The sequence below is a fragment of the Aphelocoma coerulescens genome, chromosome 4 (genome assembly GCF_041296385.1).
Source record: "Aphelocoma coerulescens isolate FSJ_1873_10779 chromosome 4, UR_Acoe_1.0, whole genome shotgun sequence".
NCBI classification, from domain to species: domain Eukaryota; kingdom Metazoa; phylum Chordata; class Aves; order Passeriformes; family Corvidae; genus Aphelocoma; species Aphelocoma coerulescens.
The window spans coordinates 24507697-24527998 of record NC_091017.1 but is presented as its reverse complement, the minus strand read 5'-3'; the positions used below and the strand labels follow the sequence as shown (position 1 = coordinate 24527998).

The window sequence follows — 20302 nt, the reverse complement described above, 5'->3', positions numbered from 1 at the left end:
GATGTTTATATAAAACAAAGATTTTTGACCTCCGAGACAAATATTTTCTGCTGCATTGAATGACATTGCCTGACCACTTGCCAGTGGCTTTAGAGTCCAGAAGCTGCTCTCATTTTCAAGCCTCATATGTACCAACAGAACACTGTGGCGTTACTGTATACCTTCCATGAAGAAATTCATGCTTTCCTGAGATTTGGAAGCTTAAATTGCTCCTCTGGTTAAAGAAGACAGCAGTGCTATCTTTATCTAGCTGTTGGATGCTTCATTCGATTGCCTGAGTCATTGGTGAAATTGCTTGAGGCTAGACAGGTATATTACTCTTTAGAAACAGATGGTGTTGCACACAGGAGATTTGAGAAACACATTCTTAACACAGCAACAGATCTCTCTAAAATGAGCTGCCCAATTTATTATGGTTTATATAAAAATTCTGCTATTGCCCTCTATTACCACTCCCCACCCCCTATTAAAAGTACAGTATTTGGATACAGGCATCAACAGAAAGGAGTTTTATTTTCTGGGAAGCAACATCAACAGAAAAGAACAATAATTTTTTTGTGTGCAGCAGGTATTTTGGCAAATTCGGAAAATTAATGTTGAAGAGAAATATTAGGTAAGGATGTTTTTGTCACTAGCGCCCAAAACACATAGTTTTCTGAAGAAAATGTGGTAGTTTGATATTTTTTTTTTTATTAACAGCTTGGAGGTCGGGGCCAGAGGGAAGAGGTACAGAAAAGCAGCATTGTTGCAACCATTTCCTGATTATTATCTTGCTATTTCATCATCCAGCTATCTACCTGCACTTTTCTTAAGGAACAAATAAACAAATAAAGTGCAGCTATCTAGCTGCACTTTTCTCATGGTTTATTAAAGATATATCACTATTTCTTTCCAACCCTACCTATTTAAAAATAAATAAATGTGCATATGTCATTATTCCCTAGCACAGCTTTCAGTATTTCAGTCACAACATTTCTAATGCCAGCTCTGAAGTGTGAAATAAGCATCACATGGTCAAAACTGCTCTTTAGTTTTCTAAGAATAACAAAACTTCATTTTCAAAAGAACTTCAGAATCTGTGAGGCGCAAGAGGGGGCAAAGAAAACTACTATTCCTATGCACTTGAATTTCAGTTTTCACTTTGGCTTTGAGGCTTCTAGATTTGGACACTTGTATTTGGTGAGAACTTTGGAGAGAAAAATCATTCTTCTGCTTAGAAAAGTTTATGGTTTTGCCAGCACTAATTCCAGTTAGGGACTAAGTATTTGTTGGCATTTTTTTTGGTTTATATTTTCCAAGAACTTGTAGTTTACAGATTGGCCATCTTTGTAAAGGATGAAAGAGGGAAAGTCCAAATACATAATAGCATAGAATGGTTTGTTCCTCACTGTTGGTCAAACACAGAATTCAAACAAGTAATGGCAATGTATACAATTGTTATGGAAATGGAAGTGAAGACAGCATTTAATTACCTAGATAGCCACAGCAGGTGACATACCTCAGTAATTTTTTGCAGATCTAAGGGGAACAAAACCACCAATGCTGTAAGAGTTTTTATTTTCAACCAAGGATATACTTGCCTGCTTATGGCTTTACCAGAACCTACCAGGTACTATCTGTTCTTCAGGGAAGAAAATACAAACAGCATTAAGAATTGCAGTAAGAACAGGCTGACTCATCTTTTCCTTTACAAAATGGGGTGACATCACTCCTCCAGATGCTCAGCATGGGGGAAGTCAGTTGGTGATAATCCTTGCCAAATGTGTCCAACAAGCACAGATGAGGAGTGGAGCTCTCACATCATAATAATCTTCTTCCCTCTGAGCTTGTGGATTCTCTTTCGGGTGAACACAGCATGGTCCAGGGTTTCACATAATTTCAGGGGATATGTCTAGCCAGGAGTAAACGGAGCCAGGCAGAAGCCACTCTTGGAGGCATTGTTCCATGGCAAACTAGTCAATAATCCACCAGAAAATCCATGGATGTAAATGCTGATTGGAGATGCATTACTTTTAGCTTCTTGGCTTTGCTCACATCAATATGTGTGGTCATTGCGGGCATGCACACTGAGGGAGTAAACAATTTAAACTGGGCCACTAACTCTAACAACTGATTTTTTTTCAGCAGGGAAACAAGCCAGATCACAGCATGAGCTGTCCAGAACTCTCTGATTTTGTCCTGAAATTTGCAAGATGATGAAGACTTTTTGCAGATTCTTAAGTCAGAAAGGCATACGGACATGATTTGCGGCTCTTGACTACATTCAAGAATGTACAGCAAATCTCTTTCTCCCATGCTGTTAACAGGAAAGTGGCTAGATGTACCTTGATGCACAAAAGGCAGTGGGTATCAATCACAGTACTGTTAGATAATACATTACTTGTAGTGCAAGTGTTTAGAAAACTGGATACTAATTTTATCAAGAGGTTGCAAGAAGGAACAGTAACTTGGACATCACTTTTTTTTTAAGTGCTTGACTAAGTTTCTGGAATGGAAGCACCCTAGATATGAAAATCATTACAGATACTTGTTCAAATCCCATTCAATTTCAGGAAAGTATTTCTATGGATTCTAATGGTCTTCACATCAAAGTCTTGAAATTGATTGATTTTTTTTTTTTTTAAATGCAGTTGAACTCCTCATTCACAAGCCACTCATGTCTCCTCAATAGCCAGCTAAGTCTAAGCTATATTTACTGGGAAGTGTCCACGTTCAAGCGAAGCACAGAGCAAAGAGTGCAGCAATAGGGAGAAGTAGTCAGAACAAAAAAGGGATGAGCTGTAAGTACACTTTATTTAAAATGTACAGTGACTGAGGGCCACTTGACTGCATTGTTCCCATTCAGCTAGGGTTCAATCAAATAGGTACCATATTGTCAGCACAGGAAAAATAATCTGTAATCCACTAATAATATTCTGATGAATTTTAGATTACCTTCATTGTTCAATAATAGTCTGAACAAATAAGCAGAAAATAAAATCCTCTGTGGAAGGCATTAGTTAACTAAGGCAGTCTAGAGAGAGGCAAAATCTATAAGAATGTTCTCCAAGGACTTTTGATTAGTCAAGTGGTATTTCATGACTTACAGAGGATTTTAAAACCTTTCAGTATAGGGAGTGAATAGTAAACATGTAGCTATAAATATGTGGGGAGGTTTTTTTCTGTTTTTCTTTAGAATAGCAAAAACCCCACAACTTTCTATTGTGGGAAGTTGGCATTTTAACAGACCATCCCAAAAAACAGTGGTACCTTTACATCCAGGTATCAATCTACCCACTGCATCTGAAAATATGGAGGCAGGATAATACTACTCAGTAAAATTATTTTGTTTACACTGAGCAGCACCTCACTCCCCAAAATTTACAAAATTAGTCTCATGTCATGCATTAAGAAACAGATGTTGAAGTGAATCAGTCATCAAGTCTTGTACTCCACAATGACAAAGGTCTGGGCAGTCAGTGTTTCATTCAGGCAGGCCTGAAAGAACCACTGCTTTTTATCCTGCTCTCTAGAAATTTGTTCTCACCACTCCATAGGAAACTTACAGAAACAACACAAATCAAGACCATAGGCCTCACAAATAATACTTAAGATTCTTGAAATAGCAGGAAACTTGTTATCTTAAACTTCAAAATGATCCTAGGACAAGACTGGTCCTCGTATTGCAGTCAAAAAATAACAATGACACTAGCTAAAATCCCTGCCAAATTCTCTTGACCTCAAATCTGAAGATTAACTTAATCTAAACAAGTAGGCAAGACTGAGGTATTTTTCCATGGCATATGCATGGAAGAGAGGCTGATTCCATGTAATGAAAAGAGTTTTAATCTCTACAAGCCAGAATCAACAGCACAGGTACACAAAAACCAGAACCATGGTCGTACCAATGGATGGATCACTGCAACTAAAACAAACTGTACTCACGGTCATGCAAGAAAGTGTTCTATTTTAATCCTGTCATAAACTGCACAGGGGAAAGTCCTCCCATGGAGAGAAACAGGTGGTGACCATGCAGGCAATCGTGTAAGTAACTTCTTTAACTCCATGTTATTGTACTTCTCTCTTAATTTTCAATTTTAATACCAGCTTTCAACTAAATAACTTGCATTAGGTCCATAAATCGGTGGAGCCTCTCTGTAGCAGCAGTAAAGGAAAAACATGCCTCTCTCTTGTTTCACAGCTGACATTTTAAAAATATGTTATTTTCTGACTTGCCTGCCATCCTTCTTCAGCTTTACTCCCTCAGACTGTCAGTTCTACCCAAGCCCACTCTGGATTTAGGTGTCTCACTATTCCTTTGAATGAACTGTTTGGAGCAATCTTATGAGTTAACTGACCAAGAAGAAATGGATTTTACTTTACATGGAGTCAGTTCAAGGTAGTATCACCATAACTGAATGGAAGGAAATTGATAATTCTGTAAGAGTCTTCAGGCCCAATTATCTTCCAGATAATAGCTATAGTTCTGATTTCAGAACACAAGGTCTTCTAACATTTTCCCTGTTGTTCTATAAGGATTAAAATCAAAGCTGTCAACTTCTTCCTAGCAATGCACAAGCTTCTGAACTGGGTTCATGGGGCTCACAAGTCTATTGGCATGCTAGGGAAACATGAAGTGTGCCAATTTCTTTCCAGTGTACTTGTTCTATCATTCCCGAGTCCTTCTCCCTGTTGATTCATACCTCTAAGCCAAAGATTTTGTGCAAAAAAATATCAGTGTGAGATACGAGTCCTGTGCTGTTCAGCAAAGATTTTGGTCTAATTCTCACAGAGAGATGTGCACTCCATGTATACTTCTCTGTATACAGTCCCCTCTGTTATGTCCAGAATCATATTGAATCCATCCCTACTTGAGAGGGTGTTACTACTAACAAGTGAAAGTGTTTCATAAGAGACATTTTCTCCTGGAAATGTCACAGTATGCTTTTTGGTTTTTTGTTTTAATTATTTTTGTACTGGCAAAAAACTGAATGCAGCTGCACTGAAACACTGATACTAAACTTTGCATATTTCATAAACGTGTTTAAAAACAACACTCAATGATACAACTGAAATTCTTACCTATTACACAAGTCAAAAGTTCTCATCCAATGCTCACTGGAATACTTTTTGCTTTGTTCCATCAGATGGAAGTAATCTCATTCCCAGAAATTTTTAGTCTGAAGATTCATCTATTTGATTCCTTTCCAAAATTTCTCAGGCTATATGATAAAACTTCCCCATGCCATACATTGACAGTCTCTGTAACAGATGAATTTCTTTGCTTAGGCTGATGCAACCACAGATTTTAAAAACCTTAAGCCACTGTTAAAGACTCTTGAAAAACTGTGCCTTATCTCTTTCTTCAAAACTCTGCAGTGTCATTCTTCAAAGACTGATAAAAAGACCTATTTTTTCATGAAACCACGATATAAAACTTCAGTATCCTCATTTTTCAATAAGGTAACAGGGATCTGAGTTCCATTTAATTGCTGTGACCCTTCCTGCAGGTTATATTCTCCATCTACTGTGACAATCAAATACACAGTTTCATAAATAAGAAGTTTATTTAAGTCCCACTGTCTCCAATCTTGGAAATATCTTTTCCAGAGTAGACAGATGTTCAACATTACCTCTGCCTCTTCTGGGAACATTGTCAATTCTCTCTACAACAGCGTTGAAAGATAACCTTCAACAGATTTTCCATTGTTCTCCAGGAATATCCAGGTGGTGAAAACATTTCATAGGGCAAGCCATTACATTTCAAGTAGCCCTTTCAGACCTTTAGAGAGGTAAATGCCTTCCTGTCTCCCTCCAGTCTCATATGCTGACAGTTTACAACTTGCTGCACTTAATTTTGACCCTACACTGGGGGTGAGATTAATCATAGGTACCATAGACATTTTTGTCTGATTGAACTAAATGCAATAAAAGCAAAGCTTATTCAGGAAGTTGCACTGGTGACTCAATACCCCCAACTCTTGATCTTTATTCAGGAAACAGAGAGAACTACTGCTGCTCTCAGGAATTTGACTAGACCTCATCCTGGCCACAGCAAGCTTGGTCAGCTGCCCTTGACTCAGGCCACCTGCAGATTTTCTTAAGGTTTCCTAATAATTAGAGAGGCTCAAAGACCCTTTTAGCTGGTGCTAGGGAGAGGCCCTTACAAGAAGCATGTCTAGAGCACAGCAGCTTGTGCAGAATAACAGGAAATATATATTTCATATATATGTGTGTGTATGTATACATATATGTGTACATATATATTATTTTTAGAAGATCTGCTTTATTTTCCCTTTTCTTGTTTTTTTTTTAGTGTTTTGGGGACTCACATCCTGGATTTTGGGTGGAATTTGGTAAGTGTCCTTGTTTATTCAGGCTACGGTTGTTATAATTCTGGACAATTTCAAGTTTACAAACAAGCATAAATAAGTTTCTTTATTTCAGAAGTCCCTTTCCTGAGCCCGATTGCTTTCAGATGGCTTTGTGCTCTCTGGATTGAGTCTACATTGCAAGTCTTGTAAGTTATTCACTGTTGCTTCCACTCGAGTTGCTAATCCTGTTGCTTTGGGGAAGATTAAGTCCTTTTCTGTCAGCAATAATCTTTAAATATTCCTATCACAACACCAAAAGCAAATCAACCCTCCACTTTCAAGCAGGCAAGCAACATGCCATTAGTCTGACTGGTCATCTCCTCTGTAGCAAAAGAATCCTGTTCTAATCCTGCATTATTTTGCCACCAAACCTCATCATCTGTATCAGATATTCCTATGTTTTGATCTCGTCAGTCTTTTTTGTGCTTACAGTTTTCCAGTCATCACTATTTTGTAAAACATAATACGAAGGAATGGTTTGTTTAGTGTTTTCCTTCCCTCTGACAGCTTTACGAGGGAATTCCTTTGTGTTTGACCAGTTTGAGCTCATGTACAGTGAACAAATGTACTATATATGATTATGATTGTAATGTTTCTGCACCTCACCTTCTACAAAATGACGTGTTTTAGAAATAGTGTCATTCAGAACAGTAAGGGTGGCATGTTGTACAGACACACAGAGTGCTTCTTTTTCCAGGCTGCACCTTCTCCCCCCACCTCCTTTTTTGGCTTTAGGTTAAAATAAAACCCACTAACATAGAAAGCACATAGCTCTTTGTGCTCAGTCATTCCATTACAGTAACTACATTCTACTTCCCAAAATTCCCCTTTCAGATGCAAAAGGAAATGCTACCTTTTCTTTTGTTTGTTGTCCGGAACTTCAGCTCTTTGTAAACCTTATCCCACAACCAGCTGTGTTTAATTCCTAGAATAACTCATAGCCGTACAAAGCTAGCTAGTAGTTCTTGGGTCCTCTGGGGAGGACACTAATAATGCTGCATAAACTATTATCAGATTAGCATTTTCCAGTGACATGACTGCTTTTCCTCCACCCTCCTTGGATGTGCAATTTATGCAGCAGATGATATAATGATCTTTGACATCTCACACAGCGCATGCCGTATGCACATGACAATGGGATAGCACTGGATGGAAAGCTAAGACCTCTTACTTCCTTAGCACTACATCTGCCCACTTCAATCCTTATGGACATTTGCACGCTGTTTTTATTTTCTTTTAACAGGGGATACAAAGAGAAGGAAGTAAGTAATAACTTACTATATGTAGTTTACTTTTTAGCTAAGTGACACCTGTCATTGAATGAGACTTCTATTAAGATATTTACAGAATCAATTTTTCCATCTCTTTTATCTTCAAAAGTCACATTTTTCTTTCTCTGTTGACATTTAGTCATCAATGGTTTTCCATGCTGAAAAAAAATAGTACTAAACTATATATGCTTCAAAAATAGGTCTCTGTCCTCTCATAAAGGTGCACTTCCAAGCTACAAGCAGAGCACAGAACCCGGAGCTATGCTTCTGATCTGCACAGACAATACCTGACTTCCAAAGCCAAGCCTCAGAAAGACTGTGCAGGAAAGCACAAGGCTATTCCAAAACCCCACCAGAAGAAGCAGGCTGACTGGAGCAATTTTTCTCCCTTCCAGTTCAAGGGATCCAAAAATATTTGCTAAAGATCTGCACACATACCACTGCTTTAGGGAATGATCTTTTTCGTAATGAAGTCCCTGTACATAGAAGGATACTGTTAAATGCCTTCCATGTCAGTTGTCATTGGTGTGCTATTCAGAAACATGCACGCAGAGATTTGTTCAATAAGCTGCAGTCACCACACAGCTTCAAATATCTCGCTTTCATTCTGCTCAGTAATTCATCAATCCTAATATGACTGTAATACTCACAATATTCCAAACTTTAGAGTGCTGCCAATGACTACAGTTTTAAAAATAAAAATTGCCAAAATGTTTCCTCGCCTCATCATAAATGAAGGCTTCTCCTAGAAAATCACCCTGGCATGGGACCAAAGATGGGCAATAATCAGCATTGGAATAGTGACAAGTTCGAATCCCATTATTTCACAAGACAGCCAGGCCAGAAATGAATGGTATCTGCAAAAGATAACAATGAATCTCATCTTCCAGCAATACATAGAACCGGCTTCTTGATCTGAAACAGAAACTGAAAAATCACAAGCTAGTTGTTTTCTCACATATAATGATACATTTTAAAATCCTAAATCCTCTGTACCTTTCCGTCTCTCCCTGCTGCTTTGAAAGCTGGGCTTTTTGTAATAAAGGAAATATATTTTAAAAGTAGGTAAGGAAGAGGCACCTCCCTAAACATCTAGAAAGATGTAACCTACAACCTCTCTTCCAAATCTAAAGCAGAATACACAAGAGGGTAAGTGGAATTGCATTCTACTTCTGTTCTATAGCATCCAAAAATCTAATATTGATAGCCCAAGTCATACTCATGGATCTTTGACATTACACAAAAATTCTGTGAGTGCTTATGGGGCAAAATTACAGTTATATGAATGGTAGCCTTCAAAAGAAAATATTGGTTTGGTCCTGGGTTCTTCAAGCTGGCCCTTGATGGAGAAACGAACAATTCCTTTGACTCTCAAAGGTAATATTTAAAACACAGATATATATTTCATTCTATGAAGCTGGATGAGATTAAGTATCTTTCAAATACAGAATAAATGAGAACATAAATGAGTCAATGGTGTTATTGTTGTTATTATTACCATGCATTTTTAAGGGACACAGGTTTCACTGTAGAAGAATAAGAATACATTGCTATGAAAAACTCTTTAATATTTCATGGATTTACACAAAGTAAGCAATCATCTTGAGCAAACAAATAAATACTGCTAAGTGGTAGAAGATGCAAATCAGATATTTAAGTTTTTAGGCATTCAGTTTACCTGCAAAATAAATCCGAAATTTACAGCAGAAATCTCTAAAAGTAGGAAGCTGTGTCTGCTTTCGGTATTGAGATATGGCAAGTCCTGCTTTCTCTGCAAAAGATTTTATTTCAAAGGAGTGTAGGTCATTGTTGGTATAAGAGTACCAGAGAAAATAGAATGAAAACCTTTACACAGCAGTCACTGATGAGTAAAAGAATGGTGCACATTGTGTGGAATAAACAGGAACAACTTTCTTCTGTATGTTTCCCTTATTTTTCATTACGTTTGACATTTCTGAGACTTGTAACTTCTGAACCGCCTACTGCAGTGAGTGGTAGGAGATCAGACTTCCCTGAGTTATACTGTGGAGCTGCAGAAAAAAAGGAAACGTGAGAAATTGCAATGACCTGGCACTGGTTTGAAGGTTGAGGTGGTGTCCTACATCTTGCTGTCAAACAAAACACAAGCTGTGTGTACATACTGCAGAAGTTCTGCACATAGTGAAAGAAATGCTTTGTCTCCCTTGTTCTTTTGCTGTGCTGCAACATGTAATATTGAAGTGGAAATAGGACATGACCTGTACTTGTTGTTCCCAGCATGTTTAATGGTACAGCTACTCCCGAGAGTCTACATTTGCCTGGGACTTCAAAGTAGGACACTGCCAACATAGACAGTTTAGGTTCAGTCCCTTTACTATTACAGCTTGCTCAGGATGAAAGTAGAAGAAAAAACTGACTTTTGGTTAGCAAGTCACATATTTAAAACCACCATAGATCCTACAGGTAAACTAGGCACTGTTTAGTCCTCTCCTCATTTTTAGAGACAGACATAGCTATAGAAGTTCCTTAACATCAAAATGAAAGGTAAAGGTAGGCTGGATTACTTTTTTCGCCCATCAACAGAACTGTGGTCACTACAATGCTTAATTCTTACATCCTTTCTGAGTTTACATGAAATTTATTGTGAACCTAAATCGCCCTTGATGTAACTGCTCCATGTTACGGATGCAACACTTGGTCAGAACACAAGAAGGTAGAGTTTGTTTTGGAATAGTCAATGTTTTGAGGATTAATTTGTCAGAGACAAATAAACAGTAACTGTTACTGGTGCAAGTGTAAGCTGACAATCAGAGCTCTCATCCAGTCTGTTAAACCATACTTAGTGATGTGTGGAACTGACATTTCATTTCAGGTATGCAAGGCTGCATTTCTAGCAACTGCTGACTTGAGCACAGCTTTTCTAAAGAAAGCAAAATTAAAAGCTTTGCCACCCATCTACCCACTGTGTTTGGAGGAAGATCACATTGAGGCAGCTGTGCTTCCAGGAACTGCTCTGAACTGGCCATTTGTCTGGTGTCACTAGAGCAACTAAAAGGACTCAGATGCATGACTGGGATCTAAGCCTCCGAATAACAAATCCTCCTTGGTCTGTGACAGCCAATTTTCTTGGATAATTTCCTCTGGTATTATTTCTTTCTTCCTTTGCAGTTTGTTTTAAGAGTGCCAAAGCAATGATCTCAATACATTATAAGCCCTTCAGATAACAGTTTCAGGATTATGAAGACTAGTTGAATGACTAGCAGTAGAGCCAAGTTTGTCTTGTCTGGTACTAAATCAACATTTCAGGAATACTTTTTTTCCCCCCTGGTGCTAAATGTTGAAACAATCCAGGCATTTCACATATGGCAGCATTGCCTTAAATCCACCCTTCTGTTTAGTCAGCTTCCATGTGTACCACTAGACCACTGTTTATACACTATCAACCATACAAGGAAGAATCTCTTAAAATCTGCTGTTTCTTGGTTCCCTTCATGCTGATTCTAAAGCTTCCTTCCATGGCAGTAGTTGTCATTCTGATAAAAGGGAATTTGTTCTTCATAGCAACATAAATCAGGAATAGGTTCATTGCCTTGAGTGAAGTGATTCCTCACACTTCTCTGTGTGTGTGTGAAAAAAATACTCTCATGTTCCAGCAGTCCATTAAACCATAATTCAATATCTCTGCAGAGATCAGGACATATTGGCCTTCAGTAAAATGTTAAGCAGGAGAAAAAAATATCTGAGTGCTCATCCTTGGCCCTGGAGGATTTGGTCTTGCCCTAACTCACTGGTGAAAGGGATGCTGGAAAGGCAATGTTTAGAAATCACAGAATAAAATACAAACTCTTGAAAGAGTCCATTGTGTACCACAGTATCAAGCAAATTCAATGCAAGTACTATATACAGTAGGAAAAAAATAGTATTGGCCAAGTATTGATGGGATAAAAGAGAAGATGGAACTACCACGCAAAGGGGAATATATCACATTGATCCACAGTTGTTCTACATAGCTATAAATGATCAAATCATGTTCTTGCTACTGCAGAGTCAGGTGTACTGATATGAGAACCTGGATGGCTGTAGGTTGCAATGTAGCACTGGAACACCAATGGCTTTCAGCTGGGTTTAAGCTAAGAAAAGAGTAGGAATTATTATGATCTTGACATATGCTGAAGAAGAAATTTGCTATTTTAAGAATCCTTTCCCATTCTCCTCATCCCCAGTACCTTTCTTCATGCATTCAACATTTCTTACTTACCTGGGGGATTGATGCTATCCTTTGGTGAGATGTATGTTCAGTTTTGGTCCTGACATTATATGTAACATCTATATGTAACTCTTACTATGGTAAGATGGACCACCCCTGACATTGCCATGTGAGTAGGGGAATAAACAAGATGGGAGAGGACATCACAAGCTCTCTGCAATTTCTGCAGTTGCTAATAAAAAACTGAGCACCTCACTTCAAAGGAATCTGTAGCTCCAGCTTTGCCTCAGAAGGGTGGATGCACTGATAACAAATTCAAATAGATTTCCTGTCTCCCCCTGTTGTGGCAGGTTTCAAAGGTGATGTGTGTCTGACTGGATTCTCAGGTCTTCCAGGTGCTTGCTAAAAAATTCCAAAAATCTGGAAGTCCTAGTCTGTGCATTAATGTCTGAATCTGCAGGCAGCTTCATCTTACAGACTCATGAAATTGAGGCTTTCAGGCTTGTGGGACAGCTGTCTATTGGACTGCCTCCATGCTGCAGTCTGGTGAAAGCAGCTACCAAGTCAAGGAGTTCACGGGTCAGCTGATTCTGGAAGCTGGATATAAGGAAGTGTCTCTGTTCTGGACTAAGACATATGGTGGCCATAATCTTTGCACCTCTCTCTCCTCTATTCAGTGGTGAACAGCCACGAACTTAACAAAAGTCAGATTGATTTCACTTGATAGCTGCTGGAGTCCCACGTAGTACATGCTGTCCATCTGCTGCTCTTAATATCCATCCTTCTTTCCCCCTCAATATGCCTTCTCTAAATATTTTTTAAAAGATGCTTTATCCTTAGAATCTGACACCTATTATATATTGCCACGTGGTTTTGTTTGTGTCTTATTTTGTTTTTGTTTTCTCAACATTTCATCCAAAGCAAAATGTTGTGTTGTCTTACTAAACACTTTTCCTCTTGCAACAGTATTCTGGTAATTTAGAGAACAGTGAAAAAGTAACTCCCAAGACACTTTATGGATCAGATCTTCAGCAGACACAACGCGGTGTAGCCCTGTGGGCCTCACTGAAGCAATAACAATTGACACCAGTGGATGGTCTGGCCCTGCTGTAGCTATTCCATCTTTGAACTATTACAGCAAAAATCTTAATGCTCATAGTAGAACCAGCAGCATTTCCCATATGAAGGAAAATTCACACAATGAGCCTATGGGAGTCATAAATGTGCTGAAGAATGTCTGAAGGGATCCCCTTATTTCAGGTTTTCCATGCTATATTCAGCAAGAAGGGCTACAAAACTAAAAAGTACATTCAGTTATGGTTTTCTTAGTTATAGAACAAACCCAGCAAGGCAGAGATCAACCATTGATTCTAAAGGTTTTGTTAGTTCATGACAGAGATGCGGGGTGATGATGATATGTCTTTTACATTGCAAAAGTGCACAGACATTATTCCAAGATTTAAACCATGCATTTCCCTTACCAAACCCAGTGCTTCATGCCCACAAGCCTTGCTGACCAGAACAATGGGAAAGCTGCACACTTTGAATGTCAGTGGAAAAAAAAATAATAAGGCTTTGTGGCTTTTTAAATCTTCCCTTACTTCCTTGACTTTTAAAATTACTTTTCTATCTCATGAACTGATGTACTGCACAGGTGAGCTACTCAGTGAGTGCAAAGGTGATTTTCCATTGAGTATTACAGTTAGCAGGCCTACCAGCTCATTGATTCATTGACTCAAAATGAACACATTCTTTCATTCTTTTTTTTTTTCTTTTTGGTTGCACATGGTTCATTTCAGACATATTCCCCTCTGCTTTCAGCAACGTAAGCAAATTAACACCAGTGAGACTCAGAATCTATGAAAATGCATCCTCTGAGCATCTGTTAAGTAGATTTTTGTTATGCCTTGTAAATGAGGATCAGATCTAGGCCAGGTCAAGTGCTGTGAAGGACATGCTAAACATATCAATTTGCAGCAATCACTAATCTCTGTTTTCTGCATTTCTAAGACACACAGTAATAGCTTATTCATTGAACCAACATGCAGAGTTATTGATAGAATTAACATACACAACGGCAAAAGGAGGAAGTGTCCAGATTTTTTTTTTTTAACATTTACATTTCTTTCTCTCAACTGAAAATCTATAGAGGTTTTGCTGCTTGCAGATTTGATGAAAGAGAACAGTGTTAGTAGCATTTGGAAGATACAGCAGGAGTACTCTAAGCACATCCATGTTATTCTTTGCATTCTTGCCTCAGCAGGGATGAAGGGGATCAGAATAGATTAGGATGGCTAGATAGACACAGAGACTGACCAAAAACCAAACTATCTCTACTCCCCTTCTGTGGCTGTTGTCAGGGACCTACTTAATGTACAGCAGTGAAACAACGCACACACTGCGTTACAGAGACAACACGCAGAACATCAGTGGAGAAGGCAAAAATCCTGGCTTCACTGGCATTGTCCCTCTCACAGTTTATCCAGACAGTGCCTTTTACTAAGTGTTACTTGTACTAGAGACGACTTGCACAGGATTTAATCAGTACATCAGATTTCCCCACTTTAAAGAATCTTTTCAGTGTAAGAAACTGCATGGTGAAAAAAACAGGAAAGAGAAGTGTATTTCATTTAACTGAAATCAATGAAAGCATCTGTGGAAAAACATTCTCATTGACATCTTTACTCAAGTATAATCCTTAGTGACTCAGACTTTGGATCAAACCCTAAGATCACAACTGCAATCAAATTTTGTATTAAAATACTGCTTCAAATGCAACTGTTTGCTAAGAAGGGCCTTATTACTGGAAGTAGGATTGTTGTAATTAATGATTTTCTTTTACTTTTGAAAAGAAATTTTATAAATGTGGTTTGGGCAACAATAATTAATAATATATTTCAATTACATTTTACTTGAATTATGAAACCACAAGGGTCAAATTTTCATTGCAGAGATGAAGTAAGTTTCTTCTGAATCACCCAAATCAGCATTTTGCAAGGCATTTCCCTTGGTTATCTAAAATGCTGTTTGGCAGGGTATTTTTCTAAGGAAACATGTATTCTGGTGAAAACTTGACTGGAAAACTAAGAGTCCAGTCAAATCAACAGCATCTTTACAAAAAATATTAACCTATGGTACAGAAAAGAAGATATTGATGTGATAGCAATTTCCATAACTAGAAAAAGAAGCTGTCTAAGGTGCTGTGATTAATAAGTCACCAAATCAGGGCTTCTTTTATGGCAGCTTTGGAGAGAGACTCAAATAAATCAGATTTGTCATAACTCTAAACACCATTTGAAATGTCAGCTGGGATTTCAGACTTGGTGTACCATGGCAATGTGTTTGTAAGCCTTGACTGCACTTCACTAGGAGCCTGTTGTTTTCACAGATCAAGAAACCATTTTCTGTGGGAGAAATTCTTCATTTTTTTCCAATCATCTTTCTTCTATCTGTTCACATCAGATAAAGATGCTCATTCTGTTCAATCTGAATGAAATTTTTCTTAACAAACACAACTCTGAATATGCAAAAGTTGTTCTGCCAGAAACTGTTTTAAACAATGTTGGCTTTTTACCCATTTGTTTTTCACAAAACGTGTGGCAGCACAGTGCAGTCATATTGCCTGCACTAGCAGGCAGCTCACTTATTTTCCATGTTTTAAAAATGCCTCTTTGCCTTAGAAAATGCCTCTATTCTTCACAAGCCCTCTGCTGAAATGTAAAAGGTTATTCGTTTAAAGAAAGCAATAAGGGATAGGATGGGATCAATGGAATCTCACAGCAGTTTCTTTATGGCATCTTGCTTCTCAGTGATGAAAACATGAATATTAATCTGAAATAGATTAAAGTCTAATAGAGGAGCCACCAACAGAAAGCAAGAGTATAAAACACATAGGACTGGATTGGTTTAGAGCAGGCTGTCTGCAAGTTATCTGATTCACCTGTACCTTTACTCTTTCGAATTCAGTTGTGACCACCAGTCCAAGATGTGTACCACAGAAGGCAGGGAATACTCTAAATTAATAAGCTGTCAGCAGCCAGCGGGTGACAGCAACATTGGTTTTACACAATTTTCCATCTATTATATGAAGACTGCATAGAGGAATGGAGGAGAAAGATCTGACTTGGGTTTGTGGCATGAAGATCCCCCTCAGTGTTAATCTGCTATTATGCAGCTATGCCAGATTTACAATTATATCATTTTCTCAGCACAGAGTCACTGCAGTTCAGCAGAGGATCTAAAGATGGAGTAATATCTGAGGTGGCACTTTATGTCTTCTCAGATAGTTGGGATGGTTTAGGACATTATTTGTCCTGACCTAAGATTCTTGCTAGTGTAGAAACATCACAATCTAATATTCAGGTACAAGGCCGTGTTACTGTTAGAATTACTACAAAAAAGATTTTTTTTTCCCTCTTCTTTCAATTATATGTATATGTATTTTTTCAGTAAATTCTTTTCCATGCCATCAATACATTTGTACTCTCTTTATAAAACTGCATGTTTACAAAGACTCAGGAACAATTTAGTTTATACAAGAGAAGCTTATTACATAAAGTGTTAAATTCCACCTTTGCAAAACTCCCAAACAACTCTCAAAGAAACAAAGGCCACCATCACTGAAATGAAAAATTTTCAGTGTCCTCCTCAAACACCAAAAATATTATTTTCCTGAAAAATCTCACAACAGCACAGGAATAAACGGAGCATCCAAATAACTACCCACTCACTGAATCTTTTAAAGATAATTTTTCAGATAATTTTTCATGATAATAAAAGCCTATGAATTAATTTATTCTGAAATTTGTTTATACTGAAATAAAGTGAGGAAAGACTTCTTATCTCCTTTTTTTCAATCTTGTAACTCTTATAAAAAGGCAATGTTAAAAAAGGTTTCTTCTCTAATATTCTTTGGAGAAAGGTGTTATTCATTTACCAGTGTGATATACAGTGACAGAGGAAATGATTCCCTGTTGTGGATTAGAACTCCGAAGTGCATGGTGCAAATAGTGAGCAAAGAGAACGTGCAATCTCTGTAGTGGCAGATACAGAGAAGGAAGGCAGCTGGGCAGAAATGTACTGTGAAAACATTCTGCACTGGCAAACCAGACCCTACATAATTACAGGAAGCATCTTCAGGGTAATTCAGGAACATTTAAACCCCTCTGCTTCTGCAGGAATTTAATTGAAGAGGATAAAAATTCCTGCAGAAAGTCAGAATTAGACAATAACAGGAATGGAAAATAAAAGCATACATAGAATAGTTCTTGTCATAGTATCCTGTTCCACATTCCTTTCGTAAATGAGTAATTATTTTATTTTGTATTAAGTCTAGCAATTACAGAAATGTATCCATTGCTTTTGGAATGTTTATGTTTCTGTCTATAGGAATGGACCAAAAAGCACCATACCTATGTGTAGATACAAAAATGCTGCTAGCAAGGATTTTCTTTCTCTTTTCTAAGTCCATGAGAGACTTTGCTCTCTCACAGAAGAGGTAGCAGAGTTATGTAAACAACCAAACACCTGCATCCTTGAAAAGTCTTGTTTATGGTACAGTAGAAAAATATTTTGACAATGGATGTTTTAGGATTTTAGCCAATCACCCCCAAGGGGTGGCTGATCCTTTGTCCACTTAGGCTATGAAGAAAAAAGTCTATAAAAGAGTTTGTAAAATAATTAAATAAATCAATCTTGCTGCACAATTCCTGCCTGCTGGATCTTCTCTCCTCCTCCTCCTATGGCTGCAGGACATGGTGCTATACCCTAGGGCCCAGGCCTGTGGTAATACCTATGTACAACACACTGCTCATACACGGGCCTATGCCAAGCAAAAGGTACACAAGTGTCCTTGTTACCAGCCACCATGAAAAAGAAGTGGCCAGACCAACCATTACATGGGGAAGCCAACTTTGAAAATGCAGAACTTCTTTGGAAGCTCTGCTTAAATTTTAGGAGAGTTTCCAGATACTTGATAACTCTAGCCAGGGGCAACTGTTCTTACTCATATGGCTGAGAAATATTTTTGAAGCCACTGGGAATCTAGGTGTGATTTTCAAAAGGTGCAGCAATCTAATCTGTTGTACTTTCCCCATGTAAGCATTAGCCCACCAGCTACACTAGACAGTAGTTTAGAAGAGGTAGAAGAGTTAGAAAAGTTGGAGCAGCAAGGTCTGGCTTCTGTTATAAACCAAGCTCATTGTTTGCTTCACAGTAGCATAATATCAGTGATTTTTAGGAAGCTATTTCTGACTAACGTTTGGGTAGAGACTTGAGTTAAAATCCAGCAAAGTACATGGAATCCTAGGAAAATCTTTAATGCACACAATAATAGGTTTTAAGTTATATCAGAAGAGGAATGTTTGTTTACAAAAATATGTTGATTCTTAGTTTTAACAATGACTAAGTAGGACAGGAAAAAAACATATTTTTCAGTAAAATGAATCCCTTTGTATTAACAACTTAATAGCTTGATATTTTCTTAAAGTATTTCTGTTGAGGTTATAAATAATTTTGCTTCATGAGCATTATGTCAAAGGCTGCTTTTCAACCTGGAATATCAGGTTACACTTTATTTCCATTAAGATGCATTCTTCTCAATCTATAGAGGTTGCATTTCCCTTTTTCTGTAATTTCAAAAAGGCTTTCTCAAGAAAGAACAGGACGCAAGTATTTTACACTTCAAACCTTACCCAAGTAGGAATTCAATTTTTCAGGTGCATTGTGTTTCCTGAAAACAATGAAAACCTTTTCTGCATCCACGGTTAGCATTACATAGCAACAGGATGAAATGGTCTCAGTTCCATCTGTTGAATCACAGCCAACTATTTTTTTAAGACTAGACTGTATTAAAAGCTTTCTCAGTACCCTTGGCCATGTACCATTTTCTTAAAGTATTATTAAGGCTCTAGAAGTGAACTTAGGAAACTGAAACCAGGAGGGACCTTTTGGATCATCAGGTACTATTCTCTGTTACTGCAAGGGCACCATGTCAAGTATTATCACTGTAACAAACTTTTCCAGTGCTGTTTTAATTCCTCTTTTACCCCCATCTTCTGCTGGAGAGTTGTTAGAAGCTTGGTCACCTTCCTTTAAATCCACGGGGCAGCCAGTGCACATCTACCAGAAGCTGTGTAAACTGATGAATTTATGAAGAGCCAGAATAACTTTTTGTAACTTCTCAGCCTCTCTTCCAGGTCCTCTAAAAGGTGCTTCAGTTTCTGAATTTCCTCACCCAGGAGTCAAGTACTCCCATACAATCTTTCCAGTAATTTCTTTCTGAGGAAAAAGAGTGCTCTAACCAGGTTCAGTACATGCAGACTCATTTATTTGAAAGCCTGCTTCTTTCTTCTCCCATACAATATCAATTATTTATTCCCATCAGTCCATTTTCTCACTGACAGAGTATTCTTTGCAATATTCCTATTTTTCCAATCTTCCTTCTATAAATTGAAAATACTTCTCTCAACCATCTCTACCTGCTTCTAAATTTCTCACAGTAACAGAGCCATACTTCTCGGTCGACTTCTCACTACAGTTGAAGGAGATATATCTGTTTCTTGTCCTTAGATGTTCTTCTAACCTGGTTAGAAGTTAAGCTGAAACTTTTACACCAAATCCCTGCCCAAGTCTGTCCCCCTTTTTACTGATTTTGGTTTTCTTTAAACTCCTGGTATGAAGAGAGGGAGTAGCTGGTACATGTGTAACCAAAATGAGTACAGGGAAGGGGAATGGTGGGACAGAGATGCATATACAGACTTGGTTTACCAAAAAGAGGGAGACAGTCTAGGGAGACAAGGAGAAGGTGGGGGAAGAAGGGAACCAGACCTTAGGTTGAACCACAGAAATGAAGACCTGGTTGTCAGGTAGCAGAAATTCTTAATGCTGCTGCAGCACACACCTTCAGAACTTCAGTTTGAACTCCAGAGTCCTGCTGCTCCAATCTCAGCAGAAGGCTATTATGTTCCCTAGAAAGGCTATGGATCCATGAGTGACTAGATTCAAATGGCACTGAACAGCTCTTGTACCATGCCTCACTCCTTGCCCCTTTGCAGCTGAAGGATCCCTGAATGGAGCTGCCCTGTACAGCCAAAAGCTGAAAGGGATACAAGCATAGAACTGATGCAAAGGGAGCAGAAATAGGAATTAAGTTGCATCAGGGAAGGAGCTGGAGACTGTGCTGCACAGGGTATTGGATTTGGATCTATATATAACGTCAGATTAAAAACCAAAAAACCAAAAAACCAGGGAAACGCTGAACTATTAGCCTTTAATTTAACCTCATCACGGTTCTGGTGGCATATAAAACACTGTGGTGATTTTATGTCACCTGACCCTGCAGTGAAATCAGCTCCCTAGCCTACTAATCTTATTGTTGGAGAGACAGGGAGTTAATTTCAAAGACCACTAGTATGTGTGTAAGCCAAAACAAGCACAAAACCAAGCTGCACAAGGTACTTTAATAATTCTCTACTCAGAAAGATGACAGAGGA

General features: G+C 38.2%; 1 long non-coding RNA gene across 3 annotated transcripts in view; it reads left to right on the top strand.

The window, feature by feature from the left end:
* The first annotated feature begins 3850 nt into the window (after positions 1 to 3850).
* LOC138109522 (uncharacterized) overlaps positions 3851 to 20302 on the top strand; it is a 41133-nt gene continuing 24681 nt past the window's right edge. For 2 of the 3 annotated variants that reach the window (XR_011150537.1, XR_011150536.1), the window contains exons 1-3: positions 3851 to 4023; positions 6296 to 6335; positions 6427 to 6499. This is a non-coding gene — a long non-coding RNA (uncharacterized lncRNA). Of the gene's footprint in view, positions 4024 to 6295; positions 6336 to 6426; positions 6500 to 7844; positions 9047 to 20302 lie in introns of those variants that run through there. The other variant, XR_011150535.1, reaches the window with a different exon arrangement.